The sequence below is a fragment of the Carya illinoinensis genome, chromosome 11, assembly GCF_018687715.1.
Source record: "Carya illinoinensis cultivar Pawnee chromosome 11, C.illinoinensisPawnee_v1, whole genome shotgun sequence".
Taxonomy (NCBI): Eukaryota; Viridiplantae; Streptophyta; class Magnoliopsida; order Fagales; family Juglandaceae; genus Carya; species Carya illinoinensis.
Window position 1 is genome coordinate 18,285,235 of NC_056762.1, and position 22,810 is coordinate 18,308,044.

The following is a 22,810-nucleotide window of genomic DNA, read 5'->3' on the forward strand; positions in this document are numbered from 1 at the left end:
TTCGCTGGTAGCATGATGGGTGCGATCATACCAGCACTAATGCACCGGATCCCATCAGAACTCCGCAGTTAAGCGTGCTTGGGCGAGAGTAGTACTAGGATGGGTGACCTCCTGGGAAGTCCTCGTGTTGCACCCCCCCTTTTTATTTTTACCGCATCTCCGGTCGGATGGACCGGAACGACAACCGGGCAATGGATTCTTAGGAAAATCGCACCGACCCCATCGCGTAGCAATGGGTATCGATCAGATCGCCGGTTGGCATGGGATAGGCATGGTGCGGCTAGGTCGTAATAGGATTATATTAGTTTTTCGCTGGTAGCATGATGGGTGCGATCATACCAGCACTAATGCACCGGATCCCATCAGAACTCCGCAGTTAAGCGTGCTTGGGCGAGAGTAGTACTAGGATGGGTGACCTCCTGGGAAGTCCTCGTGTTGCACCCCCCCTTTTTATTTTTACCGCATCTCCGGTCGGATGGACCGGAACGACAACCGGGCAATGGATTCTTAGGAAAATCGCACCGACCCCATCGCTATCAATCAGATCGCCAGTTGGCATGGGATAGGCAGGGTGCGGCTAGGTCGTAATAGGATTATATTACTTTTTCGCTGGTAGCATGATGGGTGCGATCATACCAGCACTAATGCACCGGATCCCATCAGAACTCCGCAGTTAAGCGTGCTTGGGCGAGAGTAGTACTAGGATGGGTGACCTCCTGGGAAGTCCTCGTGTTGCACCCCCCTTTTTTATTTTTACCGCATCTCCGGTCGGATGGACCGGAACGAGTACCGGGCAATGGATTCTTAGGAAAATCGCACCGACCCCATCGCGTAGCAATGGGTATCGATCAGATCGCCGGTTGGCATGGGATAGGCAGGGTGCGGCTAGGTCGTAATAGGATTATATTAGTTTTTCGCTGGTAGCATGATGGGTGCGATCATACCAGCACTAATGCACCGGATCCCATCAGAACTCCGCAGTTAAGCGTGCTTGGGCGAGAGTAGTACTAGGATGGGTGACCTCCTGGGAAGTCCTCGTGTTGCACCCCCCCTTTTTATTTTTACCGCATCTCCGGTCGGATGGACCGGAACGACAACCGGGCAATGGATTCTTAGGAAAATCGCACCGACCCCATCGCGTAGCAATGGGTATCGATCAGATCGCCGGTTGGCATGGGATAGGCATGGTGCGGCTAGGTCGTAATAGGATTATATTAGTTTTTCGCTGGTAGCATGATGGGTGCGATCATACCAGCACTAATGCACCGGATCCCATCAGAACTCCGCAGTTAAGCGTGCTTGGGCGAGAGTAGTACTAGGATGGGTGACCTCCTGGGAAGTCCTCGTGTTGCACCCCTCCTTTTTATTTTTACCGCATCTCTGGTCGGATGGACCGGAACGACAACCGGGCAATGGATTCTTAGGAAAATCGCACCGACCCCATCGCGTAGCAATGGGTATCGATCAGATCGCCGGTTGGCATGGGATAGGCATGGTGCGGCTAGGTCGTAATAGGATTATATTAGTTTTTCGCTGGTAGCATGATGGGTGCGATCATACCAGCACTAATGCACCGGATCCCATCAGAACTCCGCAGTTAAGCGTGCTTGGGCGAGAGTAGTACTAGGATGGGTGACCTCCTGGGAAGTCCTCGTGTTGCACCCCCCCTTTTTATTTTTACCGCATCTCCGGTCGGATGGACCGGAACGACAACCGGGCAATGGATTCTTAGGAAAATCGCACCGACCCCATCGCTATCAATCAGATCGCCAGTTGGCATGGGATAGGCAGGGTGCGGCTAGGTCGTAATAGGATTATATTAGTTTTTCGCTGGTAGCATGATGGGTGCGATCATACCAGCACTAATGCACCGGATCCCATCAGAACTCCGCAGTTAAGCGTGCTTGGGAGAGAGTAGTACTAGGATGGGTGACCTCCTGGGAAGTCCTCGTGTTGCACCCCCCTTTTTTATTTTTACCGCATCTCCGGTCGGATGGACCGGAACGAGTACCGGGCAATGGATTCTTAGGAAACTCGCACCGACCCCATCGCGTAGCAATGGGTATCGATCAGATCGCCGGTTGGCATGGGATAGGCAGGGTGCGGCTAGGTCGTAATAGGATTATATTAGTTTTTCGCTGGTAGCATGATGGGTGCGATCATACCAGCACTAATGCACCGGATCCCATCAGAACTCCGCAGTTAAGCCTGCTTGGGCGAGAGTAGTACTAGGATGGGTGACCTCCTGGGAAGTCCTCGTGTTGCACCCCCCCTTTTTATTTTTACCGCATCTCCGGTCGGATGGACCGGAACGACAACCGGGCAATGGATTCTTAGGAAAATCGCACCGACCCCATCGCGTAGCAATGGGTATCGATCAGATCGCCGGTTGGCATGGGATAGGCATGGTGCGGCTAGGTCGTAATAGGATTATATTAGTTTTTCGCTGGTAGCATGATGGGTGCGATCATACCAGCACTAATGCACCGGATCCCATCAGAACTCCGCAGTTAAGCGTGCTTGGGCGAGAGTAGTACTAGGATGGGTGACCTCCTGGGAAGTCCTCGTGTTGCACCCCCCCTTTTTATTTTTACCGCATCTCCGGTCGGATGGACCGGAACGACAACCGGGCAATGGATTCTTAAGAAAATCGCACCGACCCCATCGCGTAGCAATGGGTATCGATCAGATCGCCGGTTGGCATGGGATAGGCATGGTGCGGCTAGGTCGTAATAGGATTATATTAGTTTTTCGCTGGTAGCATGATGGGTGCGATCATACCAGCACTAATGCACCGGATCCCATCAGAACTCCGCAGTTAAGCGTGCTTGGGCGAGAGTAGTACTAGGATGGGTGACCTCCTGGGAAGTCCTCGTGTTGCACCCCCCCTTTTTATTTTTACCGCATCTCCGGTCGGATGGACCGGAACGACAACCGGGCAATGGATTCTTAGGAAAATCGCACCGACCCCATCGCTATCAATCAGATCGCCAGTTGGCATGGGATAGGCAGGGTGCGGCTAGGTCGTAATAGGATTATATTAGTTTTTCGCTGGTAGCATGATGGGTGCGATCATACCAGCACTAATGCACCGGATCCCATCAGAACTCCGCAGTTGAGCGTGCTTGGGCGAGAGTAGTACTAGGATGGGTGACCTCCTGGGAAGTCCTCGTGTTGCACCCCCCCTTTTAATTTTTACCGCATCTCTGGTCGGATGGACCGGAACGAGAACCAGGGAATGGATTTTTAGGAAAATCGCACCGACCCCATCGCGTAGCAATGGGTATCGGTCAGATCGCCGGTTGGCATGAGATAGGCAGGGTGCGGCTAGGTCGTAATAGGATTATATTAGTTTTTCGCTGGTAGCATGATGGGTGCGATCATACCAGCACTAATGCACCGGATCCCATCAGAACTCCGCAGTTAAGCGTGCTTGGGCGAGAGTAGTACTAGGATGGGTGACCTCCTGGGAAGTCCTCGTGTTGCACCCCCCCTTTTTATTTTTACCGCATCTCCGGTCGGATGGACCGGAACGACAACCGGGCAATGGATTCTTAGGAAAATCGCACCGACCCCATCGCGTAGCAATGGGTATCGATCAGATCGCCGGTTGGCATGGGATAGGCATGGTGCGGCTAGGCCGTAATAGGATTATATTAGTTTTTCGCTGGTAGCATGATGGGTGCGATCATACCAGCACTAATGCACCGGATCCCATCAGAACTCCGCAGTTAAGCGTGCTTGGGCGAGAGTAGTACTAGGATGGGTGACCTCCTGGGATGTCCTCGTGTTGCACCCCCCCTTTTTATTTTTACCGCATCTCCGGTCGGATGGACCGGAACAACAACCGGGCAATGGATTCTTAGGAAAATCGCACCGACCCCATCGCGTAGCAATGGGTATCGATCAGATCGCCGGTTGGCATGGGATAGGCATGGTGCGGCTAGGTCGTAATAGGATTATATTAGTTTTTCGCTGGTAGCATGATGGGTGCGATCATACCAGCACTAATGCACCGGATCCCATCAGAACTCCGCAGTTAAGCGTGCTTCGGCGAGAGTAGTACTAGGATGGGTGACCTCCTGGGAAGTCCTCGTGTTGCACCCCCCCTTTTTATTTTTACCGCATCTCCGGTCGGATGGACCGGAACGACAACCGGGCAATGGATTCTTAGGAAAATCGCACCGACCCCATCGCTATCAATCAGATCGCCAGTTGGCATGGGATAGGCAGGGTGCGGCTAGGTCGTAATAGGATTATATTAGTTTTTCGCTGGTAGCATGATGGGTGCGATCATACCAGCACTAATGCACCGGATCCCATCAGAACTCCGCAGTTAAGCGTGCTTGGGCGAGAGTAGTACTAGGATGGGTGACCTCCTGGGAAGTCCTCGTGTTGCACCCCCCCTTTTTATTTTTACCGCATCTCCGGTCGGATGGACCGGAACGACAACCGGGCAATGGATTCTTAGGAAAATCGCACCGACCCCATCGCGTAGCAATGGGTATCGATCAGATCGCCGGTTGGCATGGGATAGGCATGGTGCGGCTAGGTCGTAATAGGATTATATTAGTTTTTCGCTGGTAGCATGATGGGTGCGATCATACCAGCACTAATGCACCGGATCCCATCAGAACTCCGCAGTTAAGCGTGCTTGGGCGAGAGTAGTACTAGGATGGGTGACCTCCTGGGAAGTCCTCGTGTTGCACCCCCCCTTTTTATTTTTACCGCATCTCCGGTCGGATGGACCGGAACGACAACCGGGCAATGGATTCTTAGGAAAATCGCACCGACCCCATCGCTATCAATCAGATCGCCAGTTGGCATGGGATAGGCAGGGTGCGGCTAGGTCGTAATAGGATTATATTAGTTTTTCGCTGGTAGCATGATGGGTGCGATCATACCAGCACTAATGCACCGGATCCCATCAGAACTCCGCAGTTAAGCGTGCTTGGGCGAGAGTAGTACTAGGATGGGTGACCTCCTGGGAAGTCCTCGTGTTGCACCCCCCTTTTTTATTTTTACCGCATCTCCGGTCGGATGGACCGGAACGAGTACCGGGCAATGGATTCTTAGGAAAATCGCACCGACCCCATCGCGTAGCAATGGGTATCGATCAGATCGCCGGTTGGCATGGGATAGGCAGGGTGCGGCTAGGTCGTAATAGGATTATATTAGTTTTTCGCTGGTAGCATGATGGGTGCGATCATACCAGCACTAATGCACCGGATCCCATCAGAACTCCGCAGTTAAGCGTGCTTGGGCGAGAGTAGTACTAGGATGGGTGACCTCCTGGGAAGTCCTCGTGTTGCACCCCCCCTTTTTATTTTTACCGCATCTCCGGTCGGATGGACCGGAACGACAACCGGGCAATGGATTCTTAGGAAAATCGCACCGACCCCATCGCGTAGCAATGGGTATCGATCAGATCGCCGGTTGGCATGGGATAGGCATGGTGCGGCTAGGTCGTAATAGGATTATATTAGTTTTTCGCTGGTAGCATGATGGGTGCGATCATACCAGCACTAATGCACCGGATCCCATCAGAACTCCGCAGTTAAGCGTGCTTGGGCGAGAGTAGTACTAGGATGGGTGACCTCCTGGGAAGTCCTCGTGTTGCACCCCTCCTTTTTATTTTTACCGCATCTCTGGTCGGATGGACCGGAACGACAACCGGGCAATGGATTCTTAGGAAAATCGCACCGACCCCATCGCGTAGCAATGGGTATCGGTCAGATCGCCGGTTGGCATGAGATAGGCAGGGTGCGGCTAGGTCATAATAGGATTATATTAGTTTTTCGCTGGTAGCATGATGGGTGCGATCATACCAGCACTAATGCACCGGATCCCATCAGAACTCCGCAGTTAAGCGTGCTTGGGCGAGAGTAGTACTAGGATGGGTGACCTCCTGGGAAGTCCTCGTGTTGCACCCCCCTTTTTTATTTTTACCGCATCTCCGGTCGGATGGACCGGAACGAGTACCGGGCAATGGATTCTTAGGAAAATCGCACCGACCCCATCGCGTAGCAATGGGTATCGATCAGATCGCCGGTTGGCATGGGATAGGCAGGGTGCGGCTAGGTCGTAATAGGATTATATTAGTTTTTCGCTGGTAGCATGATGGGTGCGATCATACCAGCACTAATGCACCGGATCCCATCAGAACTCCGCAGTTAAGCGTGCTTGGGCGAGAGTAGTACTAGGATGGGTGACCTCCTGGGAAGTCCTCGTGTTGCACCCCCCCTTTTTATTTTTACCGCATCTCCGGTCGGATGGACCGGAACGACAACCGGGCAATGGATTCTTAGGAAAATCGCACCGACCCCATCGCGTAGCAATGGGTATCGATCAGATCGCCGGTTGGCATGGGATAGGCATGGTGCGGCTAGGTCGTAATAGGATTATATTAGTTTTTCGCTGGTAGCATGATGGGTGCGATCATACCAGCACTAATGCACCGGATCCCATCAGAACTCCGCAGTTAAGCGTGCTTGGGCGAGAGTAGTACTAGGATGGGTGACCTCCTGGGAAGTCCTCGTGTTGCACCCCTCCTTTTTATTTTTACCGCATCTCTGGTCGGATGGACCGGAACGACAACCGGGCAATGGATTCTTAGGAAAATCGCACCGACCCCATCGCGTAGCAATGGGTATCGGTCAGATCGCCGGTTGGCATGAGATAGGCAGGGTGCGGCTAGGTCATAATAGGATTATATTAGTTTTTCGCTGGTAGCATGATGGGTGCGATCATACCAGCACTAATGCACCGGATCCCATCAGAACTCCGCAGCTAAGCGTGCTTGGGCGAGAGTAGTACTAGGATGGGTGACCTCCTGGGAAGTCCTCGTGTTGCACCCCCCCTTTTTATTTTTACCGCATTTCCGGTCGGATGGACCGGAACGAGAACCGGGCAATGGATTCTTAGGAAAATCGCACCGACCCCATCGCTATCGATCAGATCGCCGGTTAGCATGGGATAGGCAGGGTGCGGCTAGGTCATAATAGGATTATATTAGTTTTTCGCTGGTAGCATGATGGGTGCGATCATACCAGCACTAATGCACCGGATCCCATCAGAACTCCGCAGTTAAGCGTGCTTGGGCGAGAGTAGTACTAGGATGGGTGACCTCCTGGGAAGTCCTCGTGTTGCACCCCCCCTTTTTATTTTTACCGCATTTCCGGTCGGATGGACCGGAACGAGAACCGGGCAATGGATTCTTAGGAAAATCGCACCGACCCCATCGCTATCGATCAGATCGCCGGTTAGCATGGGATAGGCAGGGTGCGGCTAGGTCATAATAGGATTATATTAGTTTTTCGCTGGTAGCATGATGGGTGCGATCATACCAGCACTAATGCACCGGATCCCATCAGAACTCCGCAGTTAAGCGTGCTTGGGCGAGAGTAGTACTAGGATGGGTGACCTCCTGGGAAGTCCTCGTGTTGCAGCCCCCTTTTTATTTTTACCGCATCTCTGGTCGGATGGACCGGAACGAGAACCAGGCAATGGATTTTTAGGAAAATCGCACCAACCCCATCGTGTAGCAATGGGTATCGGTCAGATCGCCGGTTGGCATGGGATAGGCAGGGTGCGGCTAGGTCATAATAGGATTATATTAGTTTTTCGCTGGTAGCATGATGGGTGCGATCATACCAGCACTAATGCACCGGATCCCATCAGAACTCCGCAGCTAAGCGTGCTTGGGTGAGAGTAGTACTAGGATGGGTGACCTCCTGGGAAGTCCTCGTGTTGCACCCCCCCTTTTAGTTTTTACCGCATCTCTGGTCGGATCGACTGGAACGAGAACCAGGGAATGGATTTTTAGGAAAATCGCACCAACCCCATCGCGTAGCAATGGGTATCGGTCAGATCGCCGGTTGGCATGAGATAGGCAGGGTGCGGCTAGGTCATAATAGGATTATATTAGTTTTTCGCTGGTAGCATGATGGGTGCGATCATACCAGCACTAATGCACCGGATCCCAGCATAACTCCGCAGTTAAGCGTGCTTGGGCGAGAGTAGTACTAGGATGGGTGACCTCCTGGGAAGTCCTCGTGTTGCACCCCCCCTTTTAATTTTTACCGCATCTCTGGTCGGATGGACCGGAACGAGAACCAGGGAATGGATTTTTGGGAAAATCGCACCGACCCCATCACGTAGCAATGGGTATCGGTCAGATCGCCGGTTGGCATGAGATAGGCAGGGTGCGGCTATGTCGTAATAGGATTATATGAGTTTTTCACTAGTAGCATGATGGGTGCGATCATACCAGCACTAATGCACCAGATCCCATCAGAACTCCGCAGTCAAGCGTGCTTGGGCGAGAGTAGTACTAGGATGGGTTACCTCCTGGGAAGTCCTCGTGTTGCACCCCCCCTTTTTATTTTTACCGCATCTCCGGTCGGATGGACCGGAACGAGAACCGGGCAATGGATTCTTAGGAAAATCACACCGACCCCATCGCTATCGATCAGATCGCCGGTTAGCATGGGATAGGCAGGGTGCGGCTAGGTCATAATAGGATTATATTAGTTTTTCGCTGGTAGCATGATGGGTGCGATCATACCAGCACTAATGCACCGGATCCCATCAGAACTCCGCAGTTAAGCGTGCTTGGGCGAGAGTAGTACTAGGATGGGTGACCTCCTGGGAAGTCCTCGTGTTGCACCCCCCCTTTTTATTTTTACCGCATCTCCGGTCGGATGGACCGGAACGAGAACCGGGCAATGGATTCTTAGGAAAATCGCACCGACCCCATCGCTATCGATCAGATCGCCGGTTAGCATGGGATAGGCAGGGTGCGGCTAGGTCATAATAGGATTATATTAGTTTTTCGCTGGTAGCATGATGGGTGCGATCATACCAGCACTAATGCACCGGATCCCATCAGAACTCCGCAGCTAAGCGTGCTTGGGTGAGAGTAGTACTAGGATGGGTGACCTCCTGGGAAGTCCTCGTGTTGCACCCCCCCTTTTAGTTTTTACCGCATCTCTGGTCGGATCGACTGGAACGAGAACCAGGGAATGGATTTTTAGGAAAATCGCACCAACCCCATCGCGTAGCAATGGGTATCGGTCAGATCGCCGGTTGGCATGAGATAGGCAGGGTGCGGCTAGGTCATAATAGGATTATATTAGTTTTTCGCTGGTAGCATGATGGGTGCGATCATACCAGCACTAATGCACCGGATCCCATCATAACTCCGCAGTTAAGCGTGCTTGGGCGAGAATAGTACTAGGATGGGTGACCTCCTGGGAAGTCCTCGTGTTGCCCCCCCCCTTTTAATTTTTACCGCATCTCTGGTCGGATGGACCGGAACGAGAACCAGGGAATGGATTTTTGGGAAAATCGCACCGACCCCATCACGTAGCAATGGGTATCGGTCAGATCGCCGGTTGGCATGAGATAGGCAGGGTGCGGCTATGTCGTAATAGGATTATATGAGTTTTTCACTAGTAGCATGATGGGTGCGATCATACCAGCACTAATGCACCAGATCCCATCAGAACTCCGCAGTCAAGCGTGCTTGGGCGAGAGTAGTACTAGGATGGGTGACCTCCTGGGAAGTCCTCGTGTTGCACCCCCCCTTTTTATTTTTACCGCATCTCCGGTCGGATGGACCGGAACGAGAACCGGGCAATGGATTCTTAGGAAAATCGCACCGACCCCATCGCTATCGATCAGATCGCCGGTTAGCATGGGATAGGCAGGGTGCGGCTAGGTCATAATAGGATTATATTAGTTTTTCGCTGGTAGCATGATGGGTGCGATCATACCAGCACTAATGCACCGGATCCCATCAGAACTCCGCAGTTAAGCGTGCTTGGGCGAGAGTAGTACTAGGATGGGTGACCTCCTGGGAAGTCCTCGTGTTGCACCCCCCTTTTTATTTTTACCGCATCTCTGGTCGGATGGACCGGAACGAGAACCAGGCAATGGATTTTTAGGAAAATCGCACCAACCCCATCGTGTAGCAATGGGTATCGGTCAGATCGCCGGTTGGCATGGGATAGGCAGGGTGCGGCTAGGTCATAATAGGATTATATTAGTTTTTCGCTGGTAGCATGATGGGTGCGATCATACCAGCACTAATGCACCGGATCCCATCAGAACTCCGCAGCTAAGCGTGCTTGGGTGAGAGTAGTACTAGGATGGGTGACCTCCTGGGAAGTCCTCGTGTTGCACCCCCCCTTTTAGTTTTTACCGCATCTCTGGTCGGATCGACTGGAACGAGAACCAGGGAATGGATTTTTAGGAAAATCGCACCAACCCCATCGCGTAGCAATGGGTATCGGTCAGATCGCCGGTTGGCATGAGATAGGCAGGGTGCGGCTAGGTCATAATAGGATTATATTAGTTTTTCGCTGGTAGCATGATGGGTGCGATCATACCAGCACTAATGCACCGGATCCCATCATAACTCCGCAGTTAAGCGTGCTTGGGCGAGAGTAGTACTAGGATGGGTGACCTCCTGGGAAGTCCTCGTGTTGCACCCCCCCTTTTAATTTTTACCGCATCTCTGGTCGGATGGACCGGAACGAGAACCAGGGAATGGATTTTTGGGAAAATCGCACCGACCCCATCACGTAGCAATGGGTATCGGTCAGATCGCCGGTTGGCATGAGATAGGCAGGGTGCGGCTATGTCGTAATAGGATTATATGAGTTTTTCACTAGTAGCATGATGGGTGCGATCATACCAGCACTAATGCACCAGATCCCATCAGAACTCCGCAGTCAAGCGTGCTTGGGCGAGAGTAGTACTAGGATGGGTTACCTCCTGGGAAGTCCTCGTGTTGCACCCCCCCTTTTTATTTTTACCGCATCTCCGGTCGGATGGACCGGAACGAGAACCGGGCAATGGATTCTTAGGAAAATCACACCGACCCCATCGCTATCGATCAGATCGCCAGTTAGCATGGGATAGGCAGGGTGCGGCTAGGTCATAATAGGATTATATTAGTTTTTCGCTGGTAGCATGATGGGTGCGATCATACCAGCACTAATGCACCGGATCCCATCAGAACTCCGCAGTTAAGCGTGCTTGGGCGAGAGTAGTACTAGGATGGGTGACCTCCTGGGAAGTCCTCGTGTTGCACCCCCCCTTTTTATTTTTACCGCATCTCCGGTCGGATGGACCGGAACGAGAACCGGGCAATGGATTCTTAGGAAAATCGCACCGACCCCATCGCTATCGATCAGATCGCCGGTTAGCATGGGATAGGCAGGGTGCGGCTAGGTCATAATAGGATTATATTAGTTTTTCGCTGGTAGCATGATGGGTGCGATCATACCAGCACTAATGCACCGGATCCCATCAGAACTCCGCAGTTAAGCGTGCTTGGGCGAGAGTAGTACTAGGATGGGTGACCTCCTGGGAAGTCCTCGTGTTGCACCCCCCCTTTTTATTTTTACCGCATCTCCGGTCGGATGGACCGGAACGAGAACCGGGCAATGGATTCTTAGGAAAATCGCACCGACCCCATCGCTATCGATCAGATCGCCGGTTAGCATGGGATAGGCAGGGTGCGGCTAGGTCATAATAGGATTATATTAGTTTTTCGCTGGTAGCATGATGGGTGCGATCATACCAGCACTAATGCACCGGATCCCATCAGAACTCCGCAGTTAAGCGTGCTTGGGCGAGAGTAGTACTAGGATGGGTGACCTCCTGGGAAGTCCTCGTGTTGCACCCCCCTTTTTATTTTTACCGCATCTCTGGTCGGATGGACCGGAACGAGAACCAGGCAATGGATTTTTAGGAAAATCGCACCAACCCCATCGCGTAGCAATGGGTATCGGTCAGATCGCCGGTTGGCATGGGATAGGCAGGGTGCGACTAGGTCATAATAGGATTATATTAGTTTTTCGCTGGTAGCATGATGGGTGCGATCATACCAGCACTAATGCACCGGATCCCATCAGAACTCCGCAGCTAAGCGTGCTTGGGCGAGAGTAGTACTAGGATGGGTGACCTCCTGGGAAGTCCTCGTGTTGCACCCCCCCTTTTTATTTTTACCGCATTTCCGGTCGGATGGACCGGAACGAGAACCGGGCAATGGATTCTTAGGAAAATCGCACCGACCCCATCGCTATCGATCAGATCGCCGGTTAGCATGGGATAGCCAGGGTGCGGCTAGGTCATAATAGGATTATATTAGTTTTTCGCTGGTAGCATGATGGGTGCGATCATACCAGCACTAATGCACCGGATCCCATCAGAACTCCGCAGTTAAGCGTGCTTGGGCGAGAGTAGTACTAGGATGGGTGACCTCCTGGGAAGTCCTCGTGTTGCACCCCCCTTTTTATTTTTACCGCATCTCCGGTCGGATGGACCGGAACGACAACCGGGCAATGGATTCTTAAGAAAATCGCACCGACCCCATCGCGTAGCAATGGGTATCGATCAGATCGCCGGTTGGCATGGGATAGGCATGGTGCGGCTAGGTCGTAATAGGATTATATTAGTTTTTCGCTGGTAGCATGATGGGTGCGATCATACCATCACTAATGCACCGGATCCCATCAGAACTCTGCAGTTAAGCGTGCTTGGGCGAGAGTAGTACTAGGATGGGTGACCTCCTGGGAAGTCCTCGTGTTGCACCCCCCCTTTTTATTTTTACCGCATCTCCGGTCGGATGGACCGGAACGACAACCGGGCAATGGATTCTTAGGAAAATCGCACCGACCCCATCGCTATCAATCAGATCGCCAGTTGGCATGGGATAGGCAGGGTGCGGCTAGGTCGTAATAGGATTATATTAGTTTTTCGCTGGTAGCATGATGGGTGCGATCATACCAGCACTAATGCACCGGATCCCATCAGAACTCCGCAGTTAAGCGTGCTTGGGCGAGAGTAGTACTAGGATGGGTGACCTCCTGGGAAGTCCTCGTGTTGCACCCCCCGTTTTTATTTTTACCGCATCTCCGGTCGGATGGACCGGAACGAGTACCGGGCAATGGATTCTTAGGAAAATCGCACCGACCCCATCGCGTAGCAATGGGTATCGATCAGATCGCCGGTTGGCATGGGATAGGCAGGGTGCGGCTAGGTCGTAATAGGATTATATTAGTTTTTCGCTGGTAGCATGATGGGTGCGATCATACCAGCACTAATGCACCGGATCCCATCAGAACTCCGCAGCTAAGCGTGCTTGGGCGAGAGTAGTACTAGGATGGGTTACCTCCTGGGAAGTCCTCGTGTTGCACCCCCCCTTTTTATTTTTACCGCATCTCCGGTCGGATGGACCGGAACGAGAACCGGGCAATGGATTCTTAGGAAAATCACACCGACCCCATCGCTATCGATCAGATCGCCAGTTAGCATGGGATAGGCAGGGTGCGGCTAGGTCATAATAGGATTATATTAGTTTTTCGCTGGTAGCATGATGGGTGCGATCATACCAGCACTAATGCACCGGATCCCATCAGAACTCCGCAGTTAAGCGTGCTTGGGCGAGAGTAGTACTAGGATGGGTGACCTCCTGGGAAGTCCTCGTGTTGCACCCCCCCTTTTTATTTTTACCGCATCTCCGGTCGGATGGACCGGAACGAGAACCGGGCAATGGATTCTTAGGAAAATCGCACCGACCCCATCGCTATCGATCAGATCGCCGGTTAGCATGGGATAGGCAGGGTGCGGCTAGGTCATAATAGGATTATATTAGTTTTTCGCTGGTAGCATGATGGGTGCGATCATACCAGCACTAATGCACCGGATCCCATCAGAACTCCGCAGCTAAGCGTGCTTGGGTGAGAGTAGTACTAGGATGGGTGACCTCCTGGGAAGTCCTCGTGTTGCACCCCCCCTTTTAGTTTTTACCGCATCTCTGGTCGGATCGACTAGAACGAGAACCAGGGAATGGATTTTTAGGAAAATCGCACCAACCCCATCGCGTAGCAATGGGTATCGGTCAGATCGCCGGTTGGCATGAGATAGGCAGGGTGCGGCTAGGTCATAATAGGATTATATTAGTTTTTCGCTGGTAGCATGATGGGTGCGATCATACCAGCACTAATGCACCGGATCCCATCATAACTCCGCAGTTAAGCGTGCTTGGGCGAGAATAGTACTAGGATGGGTGACCTCCTGGGAAGTCCTCGTGTTGCCCCCCCCTTTTAATTTTTACCGCATCTCTGGTCGGATGGACCGGAACGAGAACCAGGGAATGGATTTTTGGGAAAATCGCACCGACCCCATCACGTAGCAATGGGTATCGGTCAGATCGCCGGTTGGCATGAGATAGGCAGGGTGCGGCTATGTCGTAATAGGATTATATGAGTTTTTCACTAGTAGCATGATGGGTGCGATCATACCAGCACTAATGCACCAGATCCCATCAGAACTCCGCAGTCAAGCGTGCTTGGGCGAGAGTAGTACTAGGATGGGTGACCTCCTGGGAAGTCCTCGTGTTGCACCCCCCCTTTTTATTTTTACCGCATCTCCGGTCGGATGGACCGGAACGAGAACCGGGCAATGGATTCTTAGGAAAATCGCACCGACCCCATCGCTATCGATCAGATCGCCGGTTAGCATGGGATAGCCAGGGTGCGGCTAGGTCATAATAGGATTATATTAGTTTTTCGCTGGTAGCATGATGGGTGCGATCATACCAGCACTAATGCACCGGATCCCATCAGAACTCCGCAGTTAAGCGTGCTTGGGCGAGAGTAGTACTAGGATGGGTGACCTCCTGGGAAGTCCTCGTGTTGCACCCCCCTTTTTATTTTTACCGCATCTCTGGTCGGATGGACCGGAACGAGAACCAGGGAATGGATTTTTGGGAAAATCGCACCGACCCCATCACGTAGCAATGGGTATCGGTCAGATCGCCGGTTGGCATGAGATAGGCAGGGTGCGGCTATGTCGTAATAGGATTATATGAGTTTTTCACTAGTAGCATGATGGGTGCGATCATACCAGCACTAATGCACCAGATCCCATCAGAACTCCGCAGTCAAGCGTGCTTGGGCGAGAGTAGTACTAGGATGGGTGACCTCCTGGGAAGTCCTCGTGTTGCACCCCCCCTTTTTATTTTTACCGCATCTCCGGTCGGATGGACCGGAACGACAACCGGGCAATGGATTCTTAAGAAAATCGCACCGACCCCATCGCGTAGCAATGGGTATCGATCAGATCGCCGGTTGGCATGGGATAGGCATGGTGCGGCTAGGTCGTAATAGGATTATATTAGTTTTTCGCTGGTAGCATGATGGGTGCGATCATACCAGCACTAATGCACCGGATCCCATCAGAACTCCGCAGTTAAGCGTGCTTGGGCGAGAGTAGTACTAGGATGGGTGACCTCCTGGGAAGTCCTCGTGTTGCACCCCCCTTTTTATTTTTACCGCATCTCCGGTCGGATGGACCGGAACGACAACCGGGCAATGGATTCTTAAGAAAATCGCACCGACCCCATCGCGTAGCAATGGGTATCGATCAGATCGCCGGTTGGCATGGGATAGGCATGGTGCGGCTAGGTCGTAATAGGATTATATTAGTTTTTCGCTGGTAGCATGATGGGTGCGATCATACCATCACTAATGCACCGGATCCCATCAGAACTCTGCAGTTAAGCGTGCTTGGGCGAGAGTAGTACTAGGATGGGTGACCTCCTGGGAAGTCCTCGTGTTGCACCCCCCCTTTTTATTTTTACCGCATCTCCGGTCGGATGGACCGGAACGACAACCGGGCAATGGATTCTTAGGAAAATCGCACCGACCCCATCGCTATCAATCAGATCGCCAGTTGGCATGGGATAGGCAGGGTGCGGCTAGGTCGTAATAGGATTATATTAGTTTTTCGCTGGTAGCATGATGGGTGCGATCATACCAGCACTAATGCACCGGATCCCATCAGAACTCCGCAGTTAAGCGTGCTTGGGCGAGAGTAGTACTAGGATGGGTGACCTCCTGGGAAGTCCTCGTGTTGCACCCCCCGTTTTTATTTTTACCGCATCTCCGGTCGGATGGACCGGAACGAGTACCGGGCAATGGATTCTTAGGAAAATCGCACCGACCCCATCGCGTAGCAATGGGTATCGATCAGATCGCCGGTTGGCATGGGATAGGCAGGGTGCGGCTAGGTCGTAATAGGATTATATTAGTTTTTCGCTGGTAGCATGATGGGTGCGATCATACCAGCACTAATGCACCGGATCCCATCAGAACTCCGCAGTTAAGCGTGCTTGGGCGAGAGTAGTACTAGGATGGGTGACCTCCTGGGAAGTCCTCGTGTTGCACCCCCCCTTTTTATTTTTACCGCATATCCGGTCGGATGGACCGGAACGACAACCGGGCAATGGATTCTTAGGAAAATCGCACCGACCCCATCGCGTAGCAATGGGTATCGATCAGATCGCCGGTTGGCATGGGATAGGCATGGTGCGGCTAGGTCTTAATAGGATTATATTAGTTTTTCGCTGGTAGCATGATGGGTGCGATCATACCAGCACTAATGCACCGGATCCCATCAGAACTCCGCAGTTAAGCGTGCTTCGGCGAGAGTAGTACTAGGATGGGTGACCTCCTGGGAAGTCCTCGTGTTGCACCCCCCCTTTTTATTTTTACCGCATCTCCGTTCGGATGGACCGGAACGACAACCGGGCAATGGATTCTTAGGAAAATCGCACCGACCCCATCGCTATCAATCAGATCGCCAGTTGGCATGGGATAGGCAGGGTGCGGCTAGGTCGTAATAGGATTATATTAGTTTTTCGCTGGTAGCATGATGGGTGCGATCATACCAGCACTAATGCACCGGATCCCATCAGAACTCCGCAGTTAAGCGTGCTTGGGCGAGAGTAGTACTAGGATGGGTGACCTCCTGGGAAGTCCTCGTGTTGCACCCCCCCTTTTTATTTTTACCGCATCTCCGGTCGGATGGACCGGAACGACAACCGGGCAATGGATTCTTAGGAAAATCGCACCGACCCCATCGCTATCAATCAGATCGCCAGTTGGCATGGGATAGGCAGGGTGCGGCTAGGTCGTAATAGGATTATATTACTTTTTCGCTGGTAGCATGATGGGTGCGATCATACCAGCACTAATGCACCGGATCCCATCAGAACTCCGCAGTTAAGCGTGCTTGGGCGAGAGTAGTACTAGGATGGGTGACCTCCTGGGAAGTCCTCGTGTTGCACCCCCCTTTTTTATTTTTACCGCATCTCCGGTCGGATGGACCGGAACGAGTACCGGGCAATGGATTCTTAGGAAAATCGCACCGACCCCATCGCGTAGCGATGGGTATCGATCAGATCGCCGGTTGGCATGGGATAGGCAGGGTGCGGCTAGGTCGTAATAGGATTATATTAGTTTTTCGCTGGTAGCATGATGGGTGCGATCATACCAGCACTAATGCACCGGATCCCATCAGAACTCCGCAGTTAAGCGTGCTTGGGCGAGAGTAGTACTAGGATGGGTGACCTCCTGGGAAGTCCTCGTGTTGCACCCCCCCTTTTTATTTTTACCGCATCTCCGGTCGGATGGACCGGAACGACAACCGGGCAATGGATTCTTAGGAAAATCGCACCGACCCCATCGCGTAGCAATGGGTATCGATCAGATCGCCGGTTGGCATGGGATAGGCATGGTGCGGCTAGGTCGTAATAGGATTATATTAGTTTTTCGCTGGTAGCATGATGGGTGCGATCATACCAGCACTAATGCACCGGATCCCATCAGAACTCCGCAGTTAAGCGTGCTTGGGCGAGAGTAGTACTAGGATGGGTGACCTCCTGGGAAGTCCTCGTGTTGCACCCCTCCTTTTTATTTTTACCGCATCTCTGGTCGGATGGACCGGAACGACAACCGGGCAATGGATTCTTAGGAAAATCGCACCGACCCCATCGCGTAGCAATGGGTATCGGTCAGATCGCCGGTTGGCATGAGATAGGCAGGGTGCGGCTAGGTCATAATAGGATTATATTAGTTTTTCGCTGGTAGCATGATGGGTGCGATCATACCAGCACTAATGCACCGGATCCCATCAGAACTCCGCAGCTAAGCGTGCTTGGGCGAGAGTAGTACTAGGATGGGTGACCTCCTGGGAAGTCCTCGTGTTGCACCCCCCCTTTTTATTTTTACCGCATTTCCGGTCGGATGGACCGGAACGAGAACCGGGCAATGGATTCTTAGGAAAATCGCACCGACCCCATCGCTATCGATCAGATCGCCGGTTAGCATGGGATAGGCAGGGTGCGGCTAGGTCATAATAGGATTATATTAGTTTTTCGCTGGTAGCATGATGGGTGCGATCATACCAGCACTAATGCACCGGATCCCATCAGAACTCCGCAGTTAAGCGTGCTTGGCCGAGAGTAGTACTAGGATGGGTGACCTCCTGGGAAGTCCTCGTGTTGCACCCCCCCTTTTTATTTTTACCGCATTTCCGGTCGGATGGACCGGAACGAGAACCGGGCAATGGATTCTTAGGAAAATCGCACCGACCCCATCGCTATCGATCAGATCGCCGGTTAGCATGGGATAGGCAGGGTGCGGCTAGGTCATAATAGAATTATATTAGTTTTTCGCTGGTAGCATGATGGGTGCGATCATACCAGCACTAATGCACCGGATCCCATCAGAACTCCGCAGTTAAGCGTGCTTGGGCGAGAGTAGTACTAGGATGGGTGACCTCCTGGGAAGTCCTCGTGTTGCAGCCCCCTTTTTATTTTTACCGCATCTCTGGTCGGATGGACCGGAACGAGAACCAGGCAATGGATTTTTAGGAAAATCGCACCAACCCCATCGTGTAGCAATGGGTATCGGTCAGATCGCCGGTTGGCATGGGATAGGCAGGGTGCGGCTAGGTCATAATAGGATTATATTAGTTTTTCGCTGGTAGCATGATGGGTGCGATCATACCAGCACTAATGCACCGGATCCCATCAGAACTCCGCAGCTAAGCGTGCTTGGGTGAGAGTAGTACTAGGATGGGTGACCTCCTGGGAAGTCCTCGTGTTGCACCCCCCCTTTTAGTTTTTACCGCATCTCTGGTCGGATCGACTGGAACGAGAACCAGGGAATGGATTTTTAGGAAAATCGCACCAACCCCATCGCGTAGCAATGGGTATCGGTCAGATCGCCGGTTGGCATGAGATAGGCAGGGTGCGGCTAGGTCATAATAGGATTATATTAGTTTTTCGCTGGTAGCATGATGGGTGCGATCATACCAGCACTAATGCACCGGATCCCAGCATAACTCCGCAGTTAAGCGTGCTTGGGCGAGAGTAGTACTAGGATGGGTGACCTCCTGGGAAGTCCTCGTGTTGCACCCCCCGTTTTTATTTTTACCGCATCTCCGGTCGGATGGACCGGAACGAGTACCGGGCAATGGATTCTTAGGAAAATCGCACCGACCCCATCGCGTAGCAATGGGTATCGATCAGATCGCCGGTTGGCATGGGATAGGCAGGGTGCGGCTAGGTCGTAATAGGATTATATTAGTTTTTCGCTGGTAGCATGATGGGTGCGATCATACCAGCACTAATGCACCGGATCCCATCAGAACTCCGCAGTTAAGCGTGCTTGGGCGAGAGTAGTACTAGGATGGGTGACCTCCTGGGAAGTCCTCGTGTTGCACCCCCCCTTTTTATTTTTACCGCATATCCGGTCGGATGGACCGGAACGACAACCGGGCAATGGATTCTTAGGAAAATCGCACCGACCCCATCGCGTAGCAATGGGTATCGATCAGATCGCCGGTTGGCATGGGATAGGCATGGTGCGGCTAGGTCTTAATAGGATTATATTAGTTTTTCGCTGGTAGCATGATGGGTGCGATCATACCAGCACTAATGCACCGGATCCCATCAGAACTCCGCAGTTAAGCGTGCTTCGGCGAGAGTAGTACTAGGATGGGTGACCTCCTGGGAAGTCCTCGTGTTGCACCCCCCCTTTTTATTTTTACCGCATCTCCGTTCGGATGGACCGGAACGACAACCGGGCAATGGATTCTTAGGAAAATCGCACCGACCCCATCGCTATCAATCAGATCGCCAGTTGGCATGGGATAGGCAGGGTGCGGCTAGGTCGTAATAGGATTATATTAGTTTTTCGCTGGTAGCATGATGGGTGCGATCATACCAGCACTAATGCACCGGATCCCATCAGAACTCCGCAGTTAAGCGTGCTTGGGCGAGAGTAGTACTAGGATGGGTGACCTCCTGGGAAGTCCTCGTGTTGCACCCCCCCTTTTTATTTTTACCGCATCTCCGGTCGGATGGACCGGAACGACAACCGGGCAATGGATTCTTAGGAAAATCGCACCGACCCCATCGCGTAGCAATGGGTATCGATCAGATCGCCGGTTGGCATGGGATAGGCATGGTGCGGCTAGGTCGTAATAGGATTATATTAGTTTTTCGCTGGTAGCATGATGGGTGCGATCATACCAGCACTAATGCACCGGATCCCATCAGAACTCCGCAGTTAAGCGTGCTTGGGCGAGAGTAGTACTAGGATGGGTGACCTCCTGGGAAGTCCTCGTGTTGCACCCCCCCTTTTTATTTTTACCGCATCTCCGGTCGGATGGACCGGAACGACAACCGGGCAATGGATTCTTAGGAAAATCGCACCGACCCCATCGCTATCAATCAGATCGCCAGTTGGCATGGGATAGGCAGGGTGCGGCTAGGTCGTAATAGGATTATATTACTTTTTCGCTGGTAGCATGATGGGTGCGATCATACCAGCACTAATGCACCGGATCCCATCAGAACTCCGCAGTTAAGCGTGCTTGGGCGAGAGTAGTACTAGGATGGGTGACCTCCTGGGAAGTCCTCGTGTTGCACCCCCCTTTTTTATTTTTACCGCATCTCCGGTCGGATGGACCGGAACGAGTACCGGGCAATGGATTCTTAGGAAAATCGCACCGACCCCATCGCGTAGCGATGGGTATCGATCAGATCGCCGGTTGGCATGGGATAGGCAGGGTGCGGCTAGGTCGTAATAGGATTATATTAGTTTTTCGCTGGTAGCATGATGGGTGCGATCATACCAGCACTAATGCACCGGATCCCATCAGAACTCCGCAGTTAAGCGTGCTTGGGCGAGAGTAGTACTAGGATGGGTGACCTCCTGGGAAGTCCTCGTGTTGCACCCCCCCTTTTTATTTTTACCGCATCTCCGGTCGGATGGACCGGAACGACAACCGGGCAATGGATTCTTAGGAAAATCGCACCGACCCCATCGCGTAGCAATGGGTATCGATCAGATCGCCGGTTGGCATGGGATAGGCATGGTGCGGCTAGGTCGTAATAGGATTATATTAGTTTTTCGCTGGTAGCATGATGGGTGCGATCATACCAGCACTAATGCACCGGATCCCATCAGAACTCCGCAGTTAAGCGTGCTTGGGCGAGAGTAGTACTAGGATGGGTGACCTCCTGGGAAGTCCTCGTGTTGCACCCCTCCTTTTTATTTTTACCGCATCTCTGGTCGGATGGACCGGAACGACAACCGGGCAATGGATTCTTAGGAAAATCGCACCGACCCCATCGCGTAGCAATGGGTATCGGTCAGATCGCCGGTTGGCATGAGATAGGCAGGGTGCGGCTAGGTCATAATAGGATTATATTAGTTTTTCGCTGGTAGCATGATGGGTGCGATCATACCAGCACTAATGCACCGGATCCCATCAGAACTCCGCAGCTAAGCGTGCTTGGGCGAGAGTAGTACTAGGATGGGTGACCTCCTGGGAAGTCCTCGTGTTGCACCCCCCCCTTTTTATTTTTACCGCATTTCCGGTCGGATGGACCGGAACGAGAACCGGGCAATGGATTCTTAGGAAAATCGCACCGACCCCATCGCTATCGATCAGATCGCCGGTTAGCATGGGATAGGCAGGGTGCGGCTAGGTCATAATAGGATTATATTAGTTTTTCGCTGGTAGCATGATGGGTGCGATCATACCAGCACTAATGCACCGGATCCCATCAGAACTCCGCAGTTAAGCGTGCTTGGGCGAGAGTAGTACTAGGATGGGTGACCTCCTGGGAAGTCCTCGTGTTGCACCCCCCCTTTTTATTTTTACCGCATTTCCGGTCGGATGGACCGGAACGAGAACCGGGCAATGGATTCTTAGGAAAATCGCACCGACCCCATCGCTATCGATCAGATCGCCGGTTAGCATGGGATAGGCAGGGTGCGGCTAGGTCATAATAGAATTATATTAGTTTTTCGCTGGTAGCATGATGGGTGCGATCATACCAGCACTAATGCACCGGATCCCATCAGAACTCCGCAGTTAAGCGTGCTTGGGCGAGAGTAGTACTAGGATGGGTGACCTCCTGGGAAGTCCTCGTGTTGCAGCCCCCTTTTTATTTTTACCGCATCTCTGGTCGGATGGACCGGAACGAGAACCAGGCAATGGATTTTTAGGAAAATCGCACCAACCCCATCGTGTAGCAATGGGTATCGGTCAGATCGCCGGTTGGCATGGGATAGGCAGGGTGCGGCTAGGTCATAATAGGATTATATTAGTTTTTCGCTGGTAGCATGATGGGTGCGATCATACCAGCACTAATGCACCGGATCCCATCAGAACTCCGCAGCTAAGCGTGCTTGGGTGAGAGTAGTACTAGGATGGGTGACCTCCTGGGAAGTCCTCGTGTTGCACCCCCCCTTTTAGTTTTTACCGCATCTCTGGTCGGATCGACTGGAACGAGAACCAGGGAATGGATTTTTAGGAAAATCGCACCAACCCCATCGCGTAGCAATGGGTATCGGTCAGATCGCCGGTTGGCATGAGATAGGCAGGGTGCGGCTAGGTCATAATAGGATTATATTAGTTTTTCGCTGGTAGCATG

The 22,810-nt window shown here is 52.3% G+C and overlaps 75 non-coding genes across 75 annotated transcripts; all 75 read left to right on the forward strand.

The window, feature by feature from the left end:
• Positions 1-17: 17 nt before the first annotated feature.
• Positions 18-136, forward strand: LOC122287219. The gene has a single exon (XR_006234521.1). It is a non-coding gene; the product is annotated as a 5S ribosomal RNA (ribosomal RNA).
• A 189-nt stretch (positions 137-325) lies between these two features.
• LOC122287335 lies at positions 326-444 on the forward strand. Its single transcript, XR_006234633.1, has one exon. It is a non-coding gene; the product is annotated as a 5S ribosomal RNA (ribosomal RNA).
• Positions 445-622: 178 nt separating this feature from the next.
• On the forward strand, positions 623-741 carry LOC122287450. Its single transcript, XR_006234744.1, has one exon. It is a non-coding gene; the product is annotated as a 5S ribosomal RNA (ribosomal RNA).
• Positions 742-930: 189 nt separating this feature from the next.
• LOC122287565 lies at positions 931-1,049 on the forward strand. Its single transcript, XR_006234855.1, has one exon. It is a non-coding gene; the product is annotated as a 5S ribosomal RNA (ribosomal RNA).
• Positions 1,050-1,238: 189 nt separating this feature from the next.
• LOC122287677 lies at positions 1,239-1,357 on the forward strand. Its single transcript, XR_006234966.1, has one exon. It is a non-coding gene; the product is annotated as a 5S ribosomal RNA (ribosomal RNA).
• Positions 1,358-1,546: 189 nt separating this feature from the next.
• Positions 1,547-1,665, forward strand: LOC122287792. Its single transcript, XR_006235078.1, has one exon. It is a non-coding gene; the product is annotated as a 5S ribosomal RNA (ribosomal RNA).
• Positions 1,666-1,843: 178 nt separating this feature from the next.
• On the forward strand, positions 1,844-1,962 carry LOC122288620. Its single transcript, XR_006235876.1, has one exon. It is a non-coding gene; the product is annotated as a 5S ribosomal RNA (ribosomal RNA).
• Positions 1,963-2,151: 189 nt separating this feature from the next.
• Positions 2,152-2,270, forward strand: LOC122288260. Its single transcript, XR_006235529.1, has one exon. It is a non-coding gene; the product is annotated as a 5S ribosomal RNA (ribosomal RNA).
• Positions 2,271-2,459: 189 nt separating this feature from the next.
• On the forward strand, positions 2,460-2,578 carry LOC122287909. Its single transcript, XR_006235190.1, has one exon. It is a non-coding gene; the product is annotated as a 5S ribosomal RNA (ribosomal RNA).
• Positions 2,579-2,767: 189 nt separating this feature from the next.
• LOC122288025 lies at positions 2,768-2,886 on the forward strand. The gene has a single exon (XR_006235302.1). It is a non-coding gene; the product is annotated as a 5S ribosomal RNA (ribosomal RNA).
• Positions 2,887-3,064: 178 nt separating this feature from the next.
• On the forward strand, positions 3,065-3,183 carry LOC122288234. Its single transcript, XR_006235504.1, has one exon. It is a non-coding gene; the product is annotated as a 5S ribosomal RNA (ribosomal RNA).
• A 189-nt stretch (positions 3,184-3,372) lies between these two features.
• On the forward strand, positions 3,373-3,491 carry LOC122288141. The gene has a single exon (XR_006235414.1). It is a non-coding gene; the product is annotated as a 5S ribosomal RNA (ribosomal RNA).
• A 189-nt stretch (positions 3,492-3,680) lies between these two features.
• LOC122288491 lies at positions 3,681-3,799 on the forward strand. The gene has a single exon (XR_006235751.1). It is a non-coding gene; the product is annotated as a 5S ribosomal RNA (ribosomal RNA).
• Positions 3,800-3,988: 189 nt separating this feature from the next.
• Positions 3,989-4,107, forward strand: LOC122288663. The gene has a single exon (XR_006235916.1). It is a non-coding gene; the product is annotated as a 5S ribosomal RNA (ribosomal RNA).
• A 178-nt stretch (positions 4,108-4,285) lies between these two features.
• LOC122288259 lies at positions 4,286-4,404 on the forward strand. The gene has a single exon (XR_006235528.1). It is a non-coding gene; the product is annotated as a 5S ribosomal RNA (ribosomal RNA).
• A 189-nt stretch (positions 4,405-4,593) lies between these two features.
• On the forward strand, positions 4,594-4,712 carry LOC122288376. Its single transcript, XR_006235639.1, has one exon. It is a non-coding gene; the product is annotated as a 5S ribosomal RNA (ribosomal RNA).
• Positions 4,713-4,890: 178 nt separating this feature from the next.
• LOC122288490 lies at positions 4,891-5,009 on the forward strand. The gene has a single exon (XR_006235750.1). It is a non-coding gene; the product is annotated as a 5S ribosomal RNA (ribosomal RNA).
• Positions 5,010-5,198: 189 nt separating this feature from the next.
• On the forward strand, positions 5,199-5,317 carry LOC122288604. The gene has a single exon (XR_006235861.1). It is a non-coding gene; the product is annotated as a 5S ribosomal RNA (ribosomal RNA).
• Positions 5,318-5,506: 189 nt separating this feature from the next.
• LOC122288721 lies at positions 5,507-5,625 on the forward strand. The gene has a single exon (XR_006235973.1). It is a non-coding gene; the product is annotated as a 5S ribosomal RNA (ribosomal RNA).
• A 189-nt stretch (positions 5,626-5,814) lies between these two features.
• On the forward strand, positions 5,815-5,933 carry LOC122283093. Its single transcript, XR_006230576.1, has one exon. It is a non-coding gene; the product is annotated as a 5S ribosomal RNA (ribosomal RNA).
• A 189-nt stretch (positions 5,934-6,122) lies between these two features.
• Positions 6,123-6,241, forward strand: LOC122283210. The gene has a single exon (XR_006230687.1). It is a non-coding gene; the product is annotated as a 5S ribosomal RNA (ribosomal RNA).
• Positions 6,242-6,430: 189 nt separating this feature from the next.
• On the forward strand, positions 6,431-6,549 carry LOC122283324. The gene has a single exon (XR_006230798.1). It is a non-coding gene; the product is annotated as a 5S ribosomal RNA (ribosomal RNA).
• Positions 6,550-6,738: 189 nt separating this feature from the next.
• Positions 6,739-6,857, forward strand: LOC122287168. Its single transcript, XR_006234473.1, has one exon. It is a non-coding gene; the product is annotated as a 5S ribosomal RNA (ribosomal RNA).
• A 178-nt stretch (positions 6,858-7,035) lies between these two features.
• LOC122283437 lies at positions 7,036-7,154 on the forward strand. Its single transcript, XR_006230866.1, has one exon. It is a non-coding gene; the product is annotated as a 5S ribosomal RNA (ribosomal RNA).
• A 178-nt stretch (positions 7,155-7,332) lies between these two features.
• LOC122287961 lies at positions 7,333-7,451 on the forward strand. Its single transcript, XR_006235241.1, has one exon. It is a non-coding gene; the product is annotated as a 5S ribosomal RNA (ribosomal RNA).
• Positions 7,452-7,639: 188 nt separating this feature from the next.
• LOC122288101 lies at positions 7,640-7,758 on the forward strand. The gene has a single exon (XR_006235376.1). It is a non-coding gene; the product is annotated as a 5S ribosomal RNA (ribosomal RNA).
• A 189-nt stretch (positions 7,759-7,947) lies between these two features.
• LOC122283229 lies at positions 7,948-8,066 on the forward strand. Its single transcript, XR_006230705.1, has one exon. It is a non-coding gene; the product is annotated as a 5S ribosomal RNA (ribosomal RNA).
• A 189-nt stretch (positions 8,067-8,255) lies between these two features.
• Positions 8,256-8,374, forward strand: LOC122283046. Its single transcript, XR_006230531.1, has one exon. It is a non-coding gene; the product is annotated as a 5S ribosomal RNA (ribosomal RNA).
• Positions 8,375-8,552: 178 nt separating this feature from the next.
• LOC122283547 lies at positions 8,553-8,671 on the forward strand. Its single transcript, XR_006230947.1, has one exon. It is a non-coding gene; the product is annotated as a 5S ribosomal RNA (ribosomal RNA).
• A 178-nt stretch (positions 8,672-8,849) lies between these two features.
• LOC122288103 lies at positions 8,850-8,968 on the forward strand. The gene has a single exon (XR_006235377.1). It is a non-coding gene; the product is annotated as a 5S ribosomal RNA (ribosomal RNA).
• A 189-nt stretch (positions 8,969-9,157) lies between these two features.
• On the forward strand, positions 9,158-9,276 carry LOC122283212. Its single transcript, XR_006230689.1, has one exon. It is a non-coding gene; the product is annotated as a 5S ribosomal RNA (ribosomal RNA).
• A 189-nt stretch (positions 9,277-9,465) lies between these two features.
• Positions 9,466-9,584, forward strand: LOC122288471. The gene has a single exon (XR_006235732.1). It is a non-coding gene; the product is annotated as a 5S ribosomal RNA (ribosomal RNA).
• A 178-nt stretch (positions 9,585-9,762) lies between these two features.
• Positions 9,763-9,881, forward strand: LOC122283624. Its single transcript, XR_006231019.1, has one exon. It is a non-coding gene; the product is annotated as a 5S ribosomal RNA (ribosomal RNA).
• Positions 9,882-10,069: 188 nt separating this feature from the next.
• On the forward strand, positions 10,070-10,188 carry LOC122288104. Its single transcript, XR_006235378.1, has one exon. It is a non-coding gene; the product is annotated as a 5S ribosomal RNA (ribosomal RNA).
• Positions 10,189-10,377: 189 nt separating this feature from the next.
• Positions 10,378-10,496, forward strand: LOC122288762. The gene has a single exon (XR_006236014.1). It is a non-coding gene; the product is annotated as a 5S ribosomal RNA (ribosomal RNA).
• Positions 10,497-10,685: 189 nt separating this feature from the next.
• LOC122283047 lies at positions 10,686-10,804 on the forward strand. The gene has a single exon (XR_006230532.1). It is a non-coding gene; the product is annotated as a 5S ribosomal RNA (ribosomal RNA).
• Positions 10,805-10,982: 178 nt separating this feature from the next.
• On the forward strand, positions 10,983-11,101 carry LOC122283635. The gene has a single exon (XR_006231030.1). It is a non-coding gene; the product is annotated as a 5S ribosomal RNA (ribosomal RNA).
• Positions 11,102-11,279: 178 nt separating this feature from the next.
• LOC122283647 lies at positions 11,280-11,398 on the forward strand. The gene has a single exon (XR_006231041.1). It is a non-coding gene; the product is annotated as a 5S ribosomal RNA (ribosomal RNA).
• Positions 11,399-11,576: 178 nt separating this feature from the next.
• On the forward strand, positions 11,577-11,695 carry LOC122283658. Its single transcript, XR_006231052.1, has one exon. It is a non-coding gene; the product is annotated as a 5S ribosomal RNA (ribosomal RNA).
• Positions 11,696-11,883: 188 nt separating this feature from the next.
• LOC122287169 lies at positions 11,884-12,002 on the forward strand. Its single transcript, XR_006234474.1, has one exon. It is a non-coding gene; the product is annotated as a 5S ribosomal RNA (ribosomal RNA).
• Positions 12,003-12,180: 178 nt separating this feature from the next.
• Positions 12,181-12,299, forward strand: LOC122283669. The gene has a single exon (XR_006231064.1). It is a non-coding gene; the product is annotated as a 5S ribosomal RNA (ribosomal RNA).
• A 188-nt stretch (positions 12,300-12,487) lies between these two features.
• On the forward strand, positions 12,488-12,606 carry LOC122283076. The gene has a single exon (XR_006230560.1). It is a non-coding gene; the product is annotated as a 5S ribosomal RNA (ribosomal RNA).
• Positions 12,607-12,784: 178 nt separating this feature from the next.
• LOC122283680 lies at positions 12,785-12,903 on the forward strand. The gene has a single exon (XR_006231075.1). It is a non-coding gene; the product is annotated as a 5S ribosomal RNA (ribosomal RNA).
• A 189-nt stretch (positions 12,904-13,092) lies between these two features.
• LOC122287662 lies at positions 13,093-13,211 on the forward strand. The gene has a single exon (XR_006234951.1). It is a non-coding gene; the product is annotated as a 5S ribosomal RNA (ribosomal RNA).
• A 178-nt stretch (positions 13,212-13,389) lies between these two features.
• LOC122283691 lies at positions 13,390-13,508 on the forward strand. The gene has a single exon (XR_006231086.1). It is a non-coding gene; the product is annotated as a 5S ribosomal RNA (ribosomal RNA).
• A 178-nt stretch (positions 13,509-13,686) lies between these two features.
• Positions 13,687-13,805, forward strand: LOC122288105. The gene has a single exon (XR_006235379.1). It is a non-coding gene; the product is annotated as a 5S ribosomal RNA (ribosomal RNA).
• Positions 13,806-13,994: 189 nt separating this feature from the next.
• On the forward strand, positions 13,995-14,113 carry LOC122283213. The gene has a single exon (XR_006230690.1). It is a non-coding gene; the product is annotated as a 5S ribosomal RNA (ribosomal RNA).
• A 188-nt stretch (positions 14,114-14,301) lies between these two features.
• Positions 14,302-14,420, forward strand: LOC122288473. Its single transcript, XR_006235734.1, has one exon. It is a non-coding gene; the product is annotated as a 5S ribosomal RNA (ribosomal RNA).
• Positions 14,421-14,598: 178 nt separating this feature from the next.
• On the forward strand, positions 14,599-14,717 carry LOC122283702. Its single transcript, XR_006231097.1, has one exon. It is a non-coding gene; the product is annotated as a 5S ribosomal RNA (ribosomal RNA).
• A 188-nt stretch (positions 14,718-14,905) lies between these two features.
• LOC122288474 lies at positions 14,906-15,024 on the forward strand. The gene has a single exon (XR_006235735.1). It is a non-coding gene; the product is annotated as a 5S ribosomal RNA (ribosomal RNA).
• Positions 15,025-15,213: 189 nt separating this feature from the next.
• Positions 15,214-15,332, forward strand: LOC122283714. The gene has a single exon (XR_006231108.1). It is a non-coding gene; the product is annotated as a 5S ribosomal RNA (ribosomal RNA).
• Positions 15,333-15,520: 188 nt separating this feature from the next.
• Positions 15,521-15,639, forward strand: LOC122283077. The gene has a single exon (XR_006230561.1). It is a non-coding gene; the product is annotated as a 5S ribosomal RNA (ribosomal RNA).
• Positions 15,640-15,817: 178 nt separating this feature from the next.
• On the forward strand, positions 15,818-15,936 carry LOC122283725. The gene has a single exon (XR_006231119.1). It is a non-coding gene; the product is annotated as a 5S ribosomal RNA (ribosomal RNA).
• Positions 15,937-16,125: 189 nt separating this feature from the next.
• On the forward strand, positions 16,126-16,244 carry LOC122283738. The gene has a single exon (XR_006231131.1). It is a non-coding gene; the product is annotated as a 5S ribosomal RNA (ribosomal RNA).
• Positions 16,245-16,433: 189 nt separating this feature from the next.
• Positions 16,434-16,552, forward strand: LOC122288664. The gene has a single exon (XR_006235917.1). It is a non-coding gene; the product is annotated as a 5S ribosomal RNA (ribosomal RNA).
• Positions 16,553-16,730: 178 nt separating this feature from the next.
• On the forward strand, positions 16,731-16,849 carry LOC122283749. Its single transcript, XR_006231142.1, has one exon. It is a non-coding gene; the product is annotated as a 5S ribosomal RNA (ribosomal RNA).
• Positions 16,850-17,027: 178 nt separating this feature from the next.
• LOC122283761 lies at positions 17,028-17,146 on the forward strand. Its single transcript, XR_006231153.1, has one exon. It is a non-coding gene; the product is annotated as a 5S ribosomal RNA (ribosomal RNA).
• Positions 17,147-17,335: 189 nt separating this feature from the next.
• On the forward strand, positions 17,336-17,454 carry LOC122283772. Its single transcript, XR_006231164.1, has one exon. It is a non-coding gene; the product is annotated as a 5S ribosomal RNA (ribosomal RNA).
• Positions 17,455-17,643: 189 nt separating this feature from the next.
• LOC122283784 lies at positions 17,644-17,762 on the forward strand. The gene has a single exon (XR_006231175.1). It is a non-coding gene; the product is annotated as a 5S ribosomal RNA (ribosomal RNA).
• A 189-nt stretch (positions 17,763-17,951) lies between these two features.
• LOC122287170 lies at positions 17,952-18,070 on the forward strand. Its single transcript, XR_006234475.1, has one exon. It is a non-coding gene; the product is annotated as a 5S ribosomal RNA (ribosomal RNA).
• Positions 18,071-18,248: 178 nt separating this feature from the next.
• Positions 18,249-18,367, forward strand: LOC122288185. Its single transcript, XR_006235454.1, has one exon. It is a non-coding gene; the product is annotated as a 5S ribosomal RNA (ribosomal RNA).
• Positions 18,368-18,545: 178 nt separating this feature from the next.
• Positions 18,546-18,664, forward strand: LOC122287962. Its single transcript, XR_006235242.1, has one exon. It is a non-coding gene; the product is annotated as a 5S ribosomal RNA (ribosomal RNA).
• Positions 18,665-18,852: 188 nt separating this feature from the next.
• LOC122288106 lies at positions 18,853-18,971 on the forward strand. Its single transcript, XR_006235380.1, has one exon. It is a non-coding gene; the product is annotated as a 5S ribosomal RNA (ribosomal RNA).
• Positions 18,972-19,160: 189 nt separating this feature from the next.
• Positions 19,161-19,279, forward strand: LOC122283230. The gene has a single exon (XR_006230706.1). It is a non-coding gene; the product is annotated as a 5S ribosomal RNA (ribosomal RNA).
• A 189-nt stretch (positions 19,280-19,468) lies between these two features.
• LOC122283796 lies at positions 19,469-19,587 on the forward strand. The gene has a single exon (XR_006231186.1). It is a non-coding gene; the product is annotated as a 5S ribosomal RNA (ribosomal RNA).
• Positions 19,588-19,776: 189 nt separating this feature from the next.
• LOC122288665 lies at positions 19,777-19,895 on the forward strand. Its single transcript, XR_006235918.1, has one exon. It is a non-coding gene; the product is annotated as a 5S ribosomal RNA (ribosomal RNA).
• A 178-nt stretch (positions 19,896-20,073) lies between these two features.
• On the forward strand, positions 20,074-20,192 carry LOC122283807. Its single transcript, XR_006231197.1, has one exon. It is a non-coding gene; the product is annotated as a 5S ribosomal RNA (ribosomal RNA).
• Positions 20,193-20,381: 189 nt separating this feature from the next.
• LOC122283819 lies at positions 20,382-20,500 on the forward strand. The gene has a single exon (XR_006231208.1). It is a non-coding gene; the product is annotated as a 5S ribosomal RNA (ribosomal RNA).
• Positions 20,501-20,678: 178 nt separating this feature from the next.
• LOC122283831 lies at positions 20,679-20,797 on the forward strand. The gene has a single exon (XR_006231219.1). It is a non-coding gene; the product is annotated as a 5S ribosomal RNA (ribosomal RNA).
• Positions 20,798-20,986: 189 nt separating this feature from the next.
• LOC122283843 lies at positions 20,987-21,105 on the forward strand. Its single transcript, XR_006231230.1, has one exon. It is a non-coding gene; the product is annotated as a 5S ribosomal RNA (ribosomal RNA).
• A 189-nt stretch (positions 21,106-21,294) lies between these two features.
• Positions 21,295-21,413, forward strand: LOC122283855. Its single transcript, XR_006231242.1, has one exon. It is a non-coding gene; the product is annotated as a 5S ribosomal RNA (ribosomal RNA).
• Positions 21,414-21,602: 189 nt separating this feature from the next.
• On the forward strand, positions 21,603-21,721 carry LOC122287172. Its single transcript, XR_006234476.1, has one exon. It is a non-coding gene; the product is annotated as a 5S ribosomal RNA (ribosomal RNA).
• A 179-nt stretch (positions 21,722-21,900) lies between these two features.
• Positions 21,901-22,019, forward strand: LOC122283867. Its single transcript, XR_006231253.1, has one exon. It is a non-coding gene; the product is annotated as a 5S ribosomal RNA (ribosomal RNA).
• A 178-nt stretch (positions 22,020-22,197) lies between these two features.
• LOC122287963 lies at positions 22,198-22,316 on the forward strand. Its single transcript, XR_006235243.1, has one exon. It is a non-coding gene; the product is annotated as a 5S ribosomal RNA (ribosomal RNA).
• Positions 22,317-22,504: 188 nt separating this feature from the next.
• On the forward strand, positions 22,505-22,623 carry LOC122288107. The gene has a single exon (XR_006235381.1). It is a non-coding gene; the product is annotated as a 5S ribosomal RNA (ribosomal RNA).
• The last annotated feature ends 187 nt before the right edge of the window (positions 22,624-22,810 follow it).